This window comes from Callospermophilus lateralis, chromosome 7 (genome assembly GCF_048772815.1).
Source record: "Callospermophilus lateralis isolate mCalLat2 chromosome 7, mCalLat2.hap1, whole genome shotgun sequence".
NCBI lineage: Eukaryota > Metazoa > Chordata > Mammalia > Rodentia > Sciuridae > Callospermophilus > Callospermophilus lateralis.
This window is the reverse complement of record NC_135311.1, coordinates 2032113-2047104: the sequence shown is the minus strand read 5'-3', so window position 1 is coordinate 2047104 and position 14992 is coordinate 2032113. Positions and strand designations below refer to the sequence as shown.

The window sequence follows — 14992 nt, the reverse complement described above, 5'->3', positions numbered from 1 at the left end:
CTTGTACACACAAGGCCCTGGGTTCAATACCCAGTACCAAAAAAAAAAAAAAAAAAAAAAAAAAAAATCCTTTGTAAATAACTCTTTAATTAAAGTGTAAATAGAAATTGAAATTTAAAACAACACTGAAAACATTACAAAGCTAAACCTTTAAGTGTACAGAAAGTGGTATTTTAAAAAATGTATGGCTTTAGAAATGCACTAGTGTTTCACTCTAGAAAGAGAGAGATTGATTTTTCCATGAACCACACATTAAACTCAATAAGCTAGGCAAAGAACATCATCAACAACCCTTGAAAAACATTGAAGGATATCATCAAAAGAAATAAAAGCATAAATTAATGAGGTGGTGGAAAACAAACAATAAAAAGTATTTGAGGACTGGGGTCGTAGCTCAATGGTAGAGCACTTGCCTAGCATGTGTGAGGCCCTGGGTTGGATTCTCAGCACTGCATATGAATAAATAAAATAAAAACATTTTAAACAAAAGTGTATTTGAGCAGGCATGATGGCACACACCTGTTATCCCAGAGACTGGGGAAGCTAAGGCAGGATACTCACAAGTTCAAGGTCAGCCCGGGCAACTTGGCAAGATCCTGTCTCGAAATAAATAAATAAGTAAGTAAATAAAGGGCTGGGGATGTAGCTCAGTGGTAAAGCTCCCCAGGATTCAATTCCCAAGACTCCTCCACCCCCTCTCCCAAAAGAGAGAGAGAGAGAAAAGATGACTTAATTACTATATTAAAAAACTGATTCTTTGTAACTGTCAAATAGATAAATCTTTGGCAGGCCTGATGCAAAGAGAAAAAAAGATGGAAAAGGAGAAAAATATAAAAACATGAAAAGGAAAAAAAAAGGGGAGTACATAATAGGAAAAAATTTAAAGCATAAGAAAGTATTAGATATTATTTAAGATCAATACATTAAAAATCTAGGTGAATCAGAAATTTCTGGGATAATAGAAACCAAATTGACTCAAAAAGAGGTAGAGAACTAATAAACAAAATCTATAGAAACAATTTAAAAGATAGTAAAAATAATTTAAGAGGAAAATAAACCAAACAATATGAATATAATTAATATTACTGAACTATACACTTAAAAATGGTTAAGGGTGTTGGACATGCAGCTCAGATGTAGAGAACTTGAGGTATTTGGTTCAATTCCCACCACCCAAGAGGGGAAAATTAAGATGGTAAATTTTATGTGTTTTACAACAATTTTAAAAATCACAATTTAAAATATTTTTTAATTAAAAAAATCTTCCCGGCCTAGGTGGCTTTATGGGTGAGTTATAGAAAACCTCTTAAGAAATTTATCAGTTATTTCTATATTCCTATAGCATAGAAAATAACGGAACACTTGCAATATATTTCTTTCTTTTTTTATTGGTACCAGGAATCAAACCAGCGGTTCCTTTTTTAAAAAATTTTTTTAATAGTTGTAGGTGGACAGTATGCCTTTATTTCACTTTTTTTATGAGGTGTTAAGGATCAAACCTAGTGCCTTACACATGCTAGGCAAGTGCTCTGCCACTGAGCCACAGTCCAGCCCCAGTGACTCTTTTTATTTATTTTAATTTTGAGACAGGGTCTTGCTAAATTGCCGAGGCTGGCTTTGAACTTGCAATCCTCCTGTTTTGGCCTCTGGAGCTATTGGGATTATAGGGGTGTATCATGGTGCTCAGCAATATATTTCCTTAAGGTTAGCCTAATCTTGAAAGGGAAGTCAATCATAAAAGCAAAAACAAAGAAATATAACTTAAATCAATCTCACTTATGAATGTAAATATAAAAACACTAAGTCTAATATTAGCAATTTAAATTTGGCAATGGGTTAAAAGAAAAATAGATCATAGATGACTATAGAATATAAACTCCATTGGGATAGAATCATTGCCCGTTCCCTAATACATGCCAACTGACGAGAACAGAACCTGCATATATTAGGTACATACATATTTGTTGAATTGACTAATCCTAACTAATCAAGATTAATCTCAGTAATATAAGTGACAATAGGGAATATGTTCACTATACTGAGAGATAAAGAATAGGGCTGGGGTTGTGGCTCAGTGGTAGAGCTCTTGCCTACCATGTGTGAGGCACTGGGCTAGATTCTGAGCACTGCATATAAATAAATAAAAAATAAAAAGTTCCATTGAAAACTAAAAAAATTTTAAAAAAAGAATAAAAAGATAATTATTTAAAATACTGAAAAAAACTTGATAAAATTTAACTCCCACTCTTAATGAAAACTATTATAAGTAGACAAAGGAGATTTCCTTAATTTAATAAAGGCTATCTATTTAAAAACTTAATTAAACATTACACTTTATTATGAAATATTAGAAGCCTTTTCATGAATAAGACAAGAATGCCTGTTGTGACTGCTGCTATTTAACAGCAGAGATCTTTGCTAATGTAAAAGAAAATTTTAAAAAGCAGGATAAAGGGCTGGGGATGTAGCTCAGTAATAGAGTGTTTGCCTAGTATGTGTGAGGCCCTGGGTTTAATCCCCAGCACCCTGCCAAAAAAAGCAAATTGAACTTCAGTCATAGTAAGAGAAAAATAATGTTCAAAACCATGTATTCGGGCTGGGGATGTGGCTCAAGCGGTAGTGCGCTCACCTGGCATGTGTGCGGCCTGAGTTCGATCCTCAGCACCACATACAAATAAAGATGTTGTGTCCGCTGAAAACTAAAAAATAAATATTAAAAAATTCTCTCTCTCTCTCTCTCTCTCTCTCTTAAAAAAACTATATATTATACAGTATACTCAGAGTGTTTAATTTTTAAGATTAACAAATATTCATATATTTTTGTTTTTTCATGCATTTTTAATTTAAAGAATTAAAATTTATGATAAGGTGGCATCTGTATGATAATACATCATCTGCTAAATTAGATACTTACTATCCAACTTCAAAATTTTTGTTGTTGTTCAATCTATTCTCCCATCTTCTTTGTTCTTAGAGATATATGTCTTTATTGCCAAAAGTTACTTTTGCTAGCTCTTATTTTTCATATATGCTTGAAAATAGCCATAGGTAAAAAACATATCTAACTTGTAAATTAATAATCAATAATTAATAATAATAACTTTGTTATCCAAGGTAACAGTTTATGTTACTTGCATATAAATCTTATCAGATGAATAATTCAGTTCTAAAACTGAACTAAAGACATGCATAACTTCCAATTATTTTTTATGTGTTGCTGATATTGATAAGTTGGGATAAGTATTCTTTTTTTCACTAAGTAAGATGAATCAATGATTTTAATCAATATGGAAATCACCTGAAAGCTTTTTTCTTTTCTTTTTTTTTATTTTGGTATTAAGCATTGAACCCAGTGGCACTTTACCATTGAACTACATCCCCTGCCCTTTTTCTTTTCATTTTGACATACAGTCTCACTAAGTTGCTTAGGGACTCACTAAATTGCTGAGTCTGTCCTCAAACTTGAGATCCTCTTGCCTTAGCCGCCCGAATCATGAGCCACTGAGCCTAGTCTGAAAGTAGATCTGAATTTCATACTGTTTTTTTTCCCCTGGATTCAACTTTGAGGACCATTCTATTAAAACAGTTTTTAAAACATTCACTATAAGCAGGTGGCTCATGCCTGTAATCCCAGCAGCTCAGGAGGCTGAGGTAGGAGGATTGCGAGTTCAAAGCCAGCCTCAGCAACTTAGTGAGGTCCTATACAATTTAGTGAGACCCTGTACAAAAAAGGGCTTGGGATGTGTCCCAGTGGTTAAGTGCCCCTGGGTTCAATTCCCAGTACCCCCACTCCCAAATGCATTGTAGCTTTATTTATCATCCTAAAAGTATCAGAAATGGGAAATTAATTGATTATATAATCATGGCTTCGCTTTTTTAAAAAAATAATTTTGTTTTAGTTGTTGTTGGACACAATACCTTCATTTTATTCATTTACTTTTTTAATGTGGTGCTGAGGCTCGACCCCAGAGCCCTGCATATGCTAGGTGAGCACTCTACCGCAGAGCCACATCCCCAGCCCCATGGTTTCACTTTTTGTGTCACCAGATAGAGGTTTGAGGAGACCTTGACTCAGCTGGTAGAGCTCTTGATTTATGCTGCTGAAAAGAATTTTAGGATGCATTGAAAGCAAGACACAATAAAGACTGGTTAAAAGATGACAAAGACATACACACTCCAAAGGCAGAGGGTGCAGATAACCTTCACCTCTCAGAGAAGATGATTTTCCTGGGAAGAAATGTGCAAGTTCTCAGGCAAGCTTTTTTGAAAATCAAATCTCATTTCAATTATTTGATATTTGGGGTTCAGAATATTTCTTCTTGGTTAAGTTATCTAGCTATAAATCACTTGTGAGCACATTGTGTAGGTCTTTGAATCTGGTGTCAATTAAATTGATTATGTTTTTGTTCTGATTGATCTGGTACAAGCATATGCTGGAGGTTGTGTTCATCTAATTAAAGACAAGCATGGCTGATCTCTCATAATTCTGGGTCTCCATCTATTAAGGGTCTCTTTCTTCCTACGAGCCTGCCTACCTCATTTGGAATGTTGAACAATCACAAGATCAATGATGAAGACCATGTAGTAACATGGTCAAGTTTCATAACAAAACAATATATGAGCAATTAGCAGACAAAGATATATCGTCAGGAAATAAAATGAGGTCATGAAAAGACTGACTTTGAACCTGAAGCAACCAGAATCCCGGTCTTAGCTTTATTCCCTCACAAGCTATGTGACTTGACTCACTGGGTCCAGTGTTTCCAACTGCCCAATGGAAGATATAATTGACTATTCTGCAGGTGCACTGTAAAAATGAGAAATCCTTTCCTAGCACTGTCATTGGCACACAGTGGTAACATTAATTGAGCATGTATTTTTATTGCAACCATAAAAGAGATATAAATTTATTTAGGTACCAGAGATTGAAGCCAGAGGCACTTTATCACTGGGCCACATCTCCAGCCCTTTTTATTTATGTTTTGAGACAGGGTCTCGATAAGTTGCTGAGGTTGGCCTTGAACTTGCAATATTCCTGCCTTCTGAGTCGCTAGAATTACAGGTGTGCACCACCATGCTCATCTAAGAGATGCACATTTAAAGGAAGCAGTAGAAACATAACATTTGGTAACTCCCATAATCAGGATAGAGATTGGCATATTACTTGTATTTTTTCTAGAGACTGGAACCCAGGAAGCTGACAGTTCTGTGTGAGAGGATATTAGGTGTTCTAAATGTCACTATATTTTGTGAGGGTACCCATACAACCCACACCTGCACTCGGTGTTCCCCTTCTGTCCCTTAAACTCAGGTGTTAGTCCCCAGGCTATCTTTCTTTCTGCTGCTATGCCCACTCATTCCCTGGGCTCAAACTTTCCCAAGCTTGCCCTGAATTGGAATATTCTATCTCAAATTTATCACTCATTAGGAAACAAATTAAGAATAAAGAAACAGGTGTTGATTTTTATGAAGAAAGCTTCTAAAATTAATTATGCAATGAAGCTTATGGTACTTTAAAGCATATGAGCATTTTTAAATGCCCAGAAGTCCAAAAGCTGCAATGTCCAAAATCTGGTATTTTGGCAAAGCCAAAACCTACACAGATATTTATATTTTTTGTTTAATCTAATGGCATAACACCCTCCCCCAATAGTAAAAACTCAAGCACTTTTATTTGAGCATTGGAAAACAATTTCTAGATTATTCTGTCAGAGTCCTATTCTGTTAAAAGCCAGAGGGATGAGCTGCTTCAAATGTGTTTGCAGAAATGATTTCTTTTTTTAAAAGTAGCTCTGTCAGCTGGGAGCAGAAACAGAAAAAGAACAAACTTGCTGAATGAGGATGGGTTGGAGTAGGCCAGAACTCCTGTCATAATTCTGTATTTGGCATTCCTGATGCAGCTAAAAGAAGTCCGAGTGGAAAATCTATAGGACTGTCCTCTCTATCTAACTCAAAGTGCTTATGGAAGTAATTTTTATGTTCTAACTGTAAATATGATACTGATTATGACCTTAATGGAAAACAACAGACACTAGAGGTTTTGTATTTATTATTACTGTATACTGCAACAAACTTTGGCTTACTGACATAATCTAGAAATTAGTTCTAATACCTCTCAATTATATCCTACAGACTTATTATCAGGGCCGAACTAAGTGTATGAAAGCCTTTTGAGGAAGTAAAAGCGCTAAATGAAAGAGGCCTATTAGTAATAATAATATGCATAGAGCCATTTAGTATTGTGGTTTTGGAATTAAATTAGCCTGAGCTTGAATTCTGGCTTTACTGCTTTTTGTCATATACTTTTACACAAGCTTCTTCAACCCGTGTGATCCTTAGTTTTGTCTATTATAATACTGATAATACTGATCTAAAGGTTTATTCCGAGGATTAATAAACATAGGAAAGTCAGCATAGATGATAAGTGCTGCTTTTATTAACATTAACAGTAGTAATTACATTAATGTTAATTTTATACCTTAATGATAGAGGTTACCAGAGACTAAAGATATTCCGTATCTTACTCCTGTTATTTACCACTGGCAAATTCTTCGCAGTATAGAGACACTTGAGTAATCTTGGAGGTCATTTAAGGATATAGCTAAGATTCTTATCTTCTACTTAGTTGTCTGGGCAGCAGAGAAAAGAATGAGTTTGAGAGGCTAAGGGTGGGGAAATATTTTGTCCTCAATAGGACATATTTAAGAGATGTATATTATTGTAGAAATAGACCTCTTCTTGGCAAAAGTTAAAAAACTGATAATACCAGTATCAGTAATTGCTCAAGGCAATGGCTACAGGAAGTATAAAGCAATACAGTTTTTTATAAGGCAACTAAGCAATATGTTTTAAAGATTTTGGCCCTAAGCAACTTAGTGAGACTCTGTCTCTAAATAAAAATATAAAAAAGAATTGGGATGTGGCTCAATGGTTAAGCACCCCTGGGTTCAATCCCCAGTACAAATAAATAAGGAAATAAATAATATTCAAACTTTGACCCAGCATTTCTACTTTTTGGAAAGTTCTCTAAGGAAAAGAGCTGTAGAAAAAATATAAAGATATCTAAAGAGGGTTTTTTAAAATGGATGTTCTTCCTAGCATTATAGACAAGTTAAATGTGTAATAATAGAAATTAGTTAAGAATTGTCTAGTCGTAGGAGGAAATAATATACAACTACTAAAAATCATGTTTGAAAGTAAAATACCTCAAAGTCTTTAGATTTATTTGCTGTTTAGACAATAGGAAGTGGTAAGAATTGTTGTAACTTAAGAGTTTAAGCTCCACCCAAAAGCATTAAAATTCAAATTATAAAACACGATTCTGGCCAAGAAAAGACAGAGTCTAAATTCTGCCTACAAACTTACCATTTGAAACATCAACGGTTGAAAAATTTTAAAATGTGGGAAGATACTTATTGTGTAATTTTAAGTGACAAAAGTAAATAAAACTTATGTACATATATGAATACACCATAGTGAATCTCACCATCATGTACATCTATAAGACTGGATCCTAATTAGAATAAAATATATTCTGTGCTTGTATGAATAGTAAAAATAGTCTCTACTGTCATGTATAAATAAAAAGAAACAAAAATAAAAAAATAAATAAGAAAAGTATTGCTGGGCGTGGTGGCGTGCGCCTGTAATCCCAGCAGTTTGGGAGGCTGAGGCAGGAGGACTGTGAGTTCAAAGCCAGCCTCAACAAATGCAAGGCACTGGGGCTGGGGATGTGGCTCAAGTGGTAGCGCGCTTGCCTGGCATGCGTGCGGCCCGGGTTCGATTCTCAGCACCACGTACAAACAAGATGTTGTGTCCGCCGATAACTAAAAAATAAATATCTCTCTCCCCTCTCTCTCTCTCTTTAAAAAAAAAAAAAAATGCAAGGCACTAAGCAACTCAGTGAGACCCTGTTTCTAAATATAATATAAACAACGCTCAGGGGTTGAGTGCCCCTGGATTCAATCTCCAGTACAAAAAAAGAAAAAAGAAAGAAAAGAAAAGTGCTGACAGGGACTAGAGATTTAGTTGATTTAGTTCAGTGGTAGAACACTTGCACTAAGTTGGACCTCCGGCACTGCAAAAAAAGAGAGAAAAAAAAATTAGGTAAAGAATGATTCCAATACTTTTTAGAAGTATGTGTGGTTATAGATAGATCCTTTTCTGCCTGTCAGTTGATTTGCCTTGCCTATCTGTGAAGATATTTGCCAAAATAATAATAGCAAACACTTAATATTTATCTTACTAAGGTTCACATATTGTTTTATTTTATTTTTTTAATTTTTATTTTTTTTAATTTATTTTTTAGTATTTGGCAGTCACAACATCTATGTATGTGGTGCTGAGGACTGAACCCGGGCCGCACGCATGCCAGGTGAGTGCGCTACCGCTTGAGCCACATCCCCAGTCCATTATTTTATTTTTAAAATTTGTCAGTGTACCTTTACTTATTTATTTATTTATTTATATATATGTGGTGCTAAGAATTGACATGTTCTAGGCAAGCGTTCACCACTGAGCTACAACCCCAGCCAGCCCCCACAGATTGTTTTAAGCACATATGTTAACTAATTTTATCTTCTTGGTAATCATAGATACTAAGACTAACCCTTATTTTACAGATGATAAGGCTGAAACAGAGAGAGGTTAAGTAACTTACCCAAGGTCAGACAGTGAGAGAGGTGGGAATTCAAGCTTAGGCAATAGAGTCTGGGATCTTAACTGCTATGCTATATTAAAACCAAAATTTTATGATTTATCTGAGATTTCTTGTGTGTTTTTTATTTTCTTTGTGATTTTTTTTCCTGTAATAAGCATGAATTTCAAAATCAGAAAAAAAGCCCAATGTTTTATTAAAATGCACATTTATTGGGTAGGATTTCCTGCTTCTCCAATTACTGTTTTCTTTTAATGAAAATTAGTTTGTCTGATTGCTGTGTAAAGCCTTAAGCCCTGAGGAAATAAAAAATAGGACAGGTAAATTTTATGGAGGTAGAAGGGAGAGGAACAGGCCTAACAGGCGCTGTGGGACAGCTGAGAGCATGGAGCCAGAAACAGCAAGAGTAGGTTAATGAGGAACGAAATGAGGGGTGCAGGGCAGGTGGCTGTCACTGGAGAAAAGCTTTGTTTAGGCCTGGCCCCGTGCCCCATCTAAAATATGGTGGCACAGTGCTCTTTCAAGTTACTTAAAATTTTCTTTAATTTATTTCACATTTTTTTTTTTTGTACCAGGGATTTACTGGGGGTGGGGGGGTGGGGCTTAACCACTGGGCCACATGCCCAGTCCTTTTTTATATTTGATTTTGAGACAGAATCATGTTCAGTTGCTAAGTGCTTCTCTAGGCTGACTTTGAACTCGTGATCCTCCCACCCTAGCCTCCTGAGTTGCTGGGATTACAGGCATGCGCCACCCCAACGGGCTTCACAAGTACTCTTTAGATTCTTCCTTGCTAGGCACAATTAAGCATATTGTTAAAAAATCATATAAGAAACTAATAGTAAAGGAAATAAGGAATTCTATAATATTCCCTATAATACAAAATAATATTACTTATAACACAATTCCTGATATTATAAGGAATATTGTAAAACAAAACAACTACCAATAAAAAGATACTATCTGCCTTTGTATAAATAGGGAGAGATCTATTTACCCATTACTTTTTGACTCCCTACTGTTAGGCTGTGTTCTAGTTGCTGGGAGATTAGCAGATGATGAGCAAACACAGTTCCTGCCTTCAGGGAGTTTACATTTCAACACTGGAGACAAAAGTAATAATTATTACCTAAACTATTGTAAAGACACAGAAAAGAAAAGGGAACTCCACTTAGTGTATACACTGGCAAAGGCAGCAGAATAGCCACACTGTACACATTAGCACCAGAAAAGAATATTATAGGCTGGTCTTACTTATGAATACAAGTGCAAAGTCTTAAATATTGGCATATAAAGTCAGCAGTGCATTAAAAGAAATGCATCATGACAAGGTTTCATTCTAGGTTTATAGGAATGGCTTAATATTAAATAATGACTAAAATTTACTAGATACTCCAGAAGGGGAAAAGAAATATAATTTCAACAGATATATAAAAAGGATTTGATAAAATTCAACATCCATTCCTGAGTAAATAATAAAAACTCGTGGCAGAAAAGGAATACGGAGGAAATTTTTTAACTTGATAAAAGATTCTTTTTTTTTTTTTTTTTTAAGAGAGATGGGGAGAGAGAGAGAGAATTTTTAATATTTACTTTTTAGTTCTCGGCGGACACAACATCTTTGTTTGTATGTGGTGCTGAGGATCGAACCCTGGCCGCACGCACGCCAGGCAAGCGCGCTACCGCTTGAGCCACATCCCCAGCCCCAATAAAAGATTCTTAATGTAACTGGGAGCAGTGGCACATGCTTGTAATGCCAGCCACTTGGAAGCCTGAGCCAGGACGACTCAAAGTTTAGCAAGACCCTGTCTCAAAATAATATATAAAAAAGGTAGGAATGTAGCCCAGTGGTAAAGCATCCCTGGATTGGATCCCCAGTATAAAAAAAAAAAAAAAAAAGATTACTAATATACATGACGACATTATATATAAGAAGATATATATGAAGACATTATATATATATACTTATATACTTTACATAATAATTAAGTATAAGTATAGTTAATGGTGCAATTTTATTTTATTTTTTTTAATTTAAAACTTTAATTTTTTTTAGTTGAGATGAACACAATATCTTTATTTTTATTTATTTTTATGTGGTGTTGAGGATTGAACCCAGGGCCTCACGAGTGCAAGGCAAGCACTTTACCTATGACCTATAATCGTAGCCCAATGGTGCAACTTTAGAAGAATTTGCAGACAAGGGAATTCATAACTACTGTTCATTATTTACTGAAAGTTAAACCAATGGGATGATATAGAACAATAAGAGGTGTACATACTGGAAAAGAAAATTGTCTTTTTTTGAAGATGACATAATGATCTACATAGAAAAGAAAACAAATGGGCAAATTATTGGAGCCAATCAGAGCAGGCTAACATACAAAAGTGATGTGTTTTTCTAAACCAGTAATAACCACTTTGAAAATGAAATAGAAAAAAATTTCCTTTCACATCAGAAACACAAGTATAACATAATAATCAAATCTAATAATCTGCATCTATATAATTTAATAACTAGGAAAATATGCAATAACTGCATGAACAAAATTTTTAAACTGTATTCAATAAAAAATAGAATGTATAAACAATAGTTTTCATTAAAAGTAGTTATTACAGTAGTTGCAGACATTTGCTAGAACAGTTTCAGTGAACTGATGGAAATGGAAGTCCAATTCAAGTGTTTTGAAAAGCAAATGGAATTTGAGGAAGTATAAACAAGAGATTTGGTGTAAACTTCTGGGTTTTCTTTTTCTTTTCTTTTCAAGAGTAGCAAAAGTTTATTTTGAGCTCATGGCTTCAGAGCGTTAATCCCTGGTTGGCCAACTCCATAGCTCTGGGTGATAGGTGAGGAAGAAAATCATGGTGGATGGTGTGATGGAGGAAAGTTGCTGAGTTAATGACAGTCAGAAAGCAGAAAGAGAGATGAGTTCGGTTTTTGTTTTGTGTATTTTAAAATGAAGGTAAAATGGGAGAGAGTAATTGAAAATATAGCAGATAAATGGAACATTAATGGTAAAAGTTTCCTGAGGAAAAAGGAGGAGATGGGACTTCGCACTATATGGGGATAGTTAACTTTGAACACAGGGATGGTTCCTCTAAGCTGGGAAGAAAGGATTCATCTAGAAACTTGTGTAAGACTTGGGTGGATTCAGCTCTATATAGGTTTATATACATAGGACCTGAGGTTAAAGAAATCCCTTCAAATGTACGTGAAGGGCTCAATTTTGTCTGTGAAGTGGGAAGCAAGGTCATCTTTTAAGAAAGAGTAAGGTGATGTTATAAAGAGATAATGGTGAAAGTTTGCAATAGTGACCAAAGGCTTTAGAGAGTGGTTTTTAACATTTAAAATGGTCTACTGTTATCAGTCCACAGGAGTGATTTTCTCCAGCTGTGCTTAGAATGTAGTGGGAGAAGAAACAGCGTGCCTGAGCAGGATTAGGAGGAGCTCAGGGTTATGTCTGTAAGGACAAGAGGGAACCAGTAACCCACAGTTTGACTGTGGGGCTCAGGTTTCCCTGGAGGAAAGTGCTGCTGGAAGACATCTGAACTTGAGATGGCTCAGATGCTAGAACACAAGCGTGAAGAGCGTAAGGAGCATCTGGAGGGATAGGTCATTACAGTGTGTGGAATATGGACTTTTAGATTTCAGAGATGATAATATTGGGTAATAAACAGGCTTTGGAGAATCCATGGCAACTACCCTGCTATATGATTTAGGGTGAGTTTCAAAAATTTCTGATCTTTGGTTTCTTCATATGAAAAACGAGAAGTCAGGAGAATGCTACCCCCAAATTGCTTGTCCAGGGGACTATGGAGATTTAAAGAATGAACAACCTCTACTGGAAGCAGTTGTGAATGTGTTCTTAGAACTCACATTGGGTTAAATTGCTAAAATTTCTGGACCTTTTTTTTTCCTTTTTTCTTTTTGATACTGGGAATTGAACCCAGGGTGCTCTACCACTGGGCTATCCTCCCAGTCCTATTTGTTTTTATTTTGAGACAGGGTCTCACTAAGTTGCTGAGGGTCTTGCTAAGTGTAGGTTAACCTCAAACTTGTAATCCTCCTGCCTCAGCCTCCTTAATCCCTGGGATTATAGTCATGTGCCACTGTCTCCTGAACTCTTTAGTAAATTCATTCCTGATCTATTGGAAGTACAAATCTAAAACATCCTTAAACAATGGAGTCATAATTGCATTTATTTATAATAGTTATTTGTTGGACATAAGTCTTCCAAGTATTGAGAATGATCTCACTTCAAACACAATTCAAATATAAATAGAATTCTTTTGTTGTTGTTGTTTTGTGTGTGTGTGTTTTTTTTTTTTTTTTTTTTTTTTTGGTACTGGGGATTGAATTTAGGGATGCTTTACCACTGAGTGAAGACAAGATTGTGATGTTTTATAAAACATTGATCATTAGGTTAAAAAAAGAGCCATTGGGAAGATTAAATAAGAAAACCATCACCAGTCCTTTAGTTTTACATTTGCTGGCCCACAGCATACTCTAAAATGGTAGCTGATATTATTTCTCTATATTGAGGCATCCATTTTCAACTATCTCTATGTCTTTATGATTCTTATTATGTATCTCAGAATAAACTCCTAAAAGATTAAGAATGATTTCTTTAATTTCTGAGAAGAACACTCAAGGTAATATAGAAATGAGTGTCTTTTTTCCCGTTTAGCTTTCTTCATCAAGCCATCTGTTGCTAGGCTTTATCACCTTGTGCTCAAATCCTTTATCCTCTTTATTGTTCTTTTCCTTTTTAAGATAGTGTCCCCTCATAAGCTTGTGAGATCCTTTATTCCCCGGAATACAGAGGCAGTAACCAGGGACACACTCTGGCCGGAAAAATGGTTACCTGGGCATTTTTTGTACTCATCTAACTCTTAACAACAAAAACATAATTGTTTCTACTTCAATAGTCTTACAGTTTATAATCTAAAATAGATCATAAGCCCTTAGAAAAGCTAAACAGAGACTAGAACTTGTGGAATGAAATACTTATTCCATTGACTTATGGAGGTAAGTGCTTATAAAATGTTTTTGTTAATATGCCAAGAAGTGGAAAAAAACTAGAAATCATTGTTTCTTATGTTCTCAGCACTGACCACTATCTGATATGTCAAAATGACAAAGGAAATATGATTTCTCTCAGGTAAAGTAGTAAAATTATCATCACTCACTCACATGTATAGGAGGAAGGAGGAAGTATTGATGTCACTCTGTCAGGTTACTATAACTCTAAATTTTTTAAAATTCACAAATAATTATATGTACCTATGGGTTATACTGTGCTTTTTATGTATGTTTACATTGTAAAAAGATTAAATTAAGCTGATGATCATATCCTTTGGCTCATTCTTTTTTTTGTGGTGAGAATGTTAATATTTATTCTTTTAGCAATTTTGAAATATGTACTATATTATTATTAACTATGGTCAACATACTATACATGAGTTCTCTAAACTTACTTCTCTTGTCTAACTGAAACTTTGTTTTACCAAAGCTTCCTACTATTATACTTTCTGTTTTATGAATTGGACTTTTTTAGATTTTGCATATGAGGGAGAGCATACAGTGTTTATTTTCCGGTGCCTGACTTATTTCACTTAGTGTATTGTCCTCCAGGTTCATTGATGTTGTTACACATGATAGAATATCTTTGTTTAAAAGACTGTATAGGGCTAGGGGTGTAGTTCAGTGGTGGAGCACTCACCTAGCATGTGGTGAAGCCCTCTGTTCCAACACAGCACTGTGAGAGAAAGAAAGAAAGAAAACCTGTATAGAATTCCATCGTGTATATACACCATATTTTAAAACAAGCCACTCATTCATTGAGGTACACTTAATTTGCTTCCATGTCATGGCTATTCATAGAATAGCGTTAAAATAAACATGAGAGCTCTGGTATCTCTTTGATATACTAATTTCTTTTGGATATATATCCAGTTGTGAGATTGCTGATCATAAGCTAATTCTACTTTTCGTGTTTTGAGAAACCTGCATATTATTTTCCAAAGTGACTGTTTTAATTTACACTCCCTATAGAGAACCAGGCTTACTTTTTCTCTGCATCCTTACCAGGGCTTGTTATCTTTCACATTTTTTTTTTTTTAAAGAGAGAGTGAGAGAGGGAGAGAGAGAGAATTTAAATATTTTTTATTCTTTAGTTTTCGGTGGACACAACATCTTTGTTTGTATGTGGTGCTGAGGATCCAACCCGGGCCGCACGCATTCCAGGCGAGTGCGCTACCACTTAAGCCACATCCCCAGCCCCATCTTTCACATTTTTGATAATAGTGGTTCTGAGTGTTCTAGGGACTAAAATT

At 35.1% G+C, this 14992-nt stretch overlaps 1 long non-coding RNA gene across 1 annotated transcript in view; it reads right to left on the bottom strand.

The window, feature by feature from the left end:
• Positions 1-520: 520 nt before the first annotated feature.
• The window catches only part of LOC143403652 (uncharacterized), a 30703-nt gene continuing 16231 nt past the window's right edge, over positions 521-14992 (bottom strand). The window contains exons 3-4 of the long non-coding RNA XR_013091889.1: positions 14380-14415; positions 521-596 (exon numbers count right to left, since the gene is read on the bottom strand). This is a non-coding gene — a long non-coding RNA (uncharacterized LOC143403652). The remainder of the gene's footprint in view (positions 597-14379; positions 14416-14992) is intronic.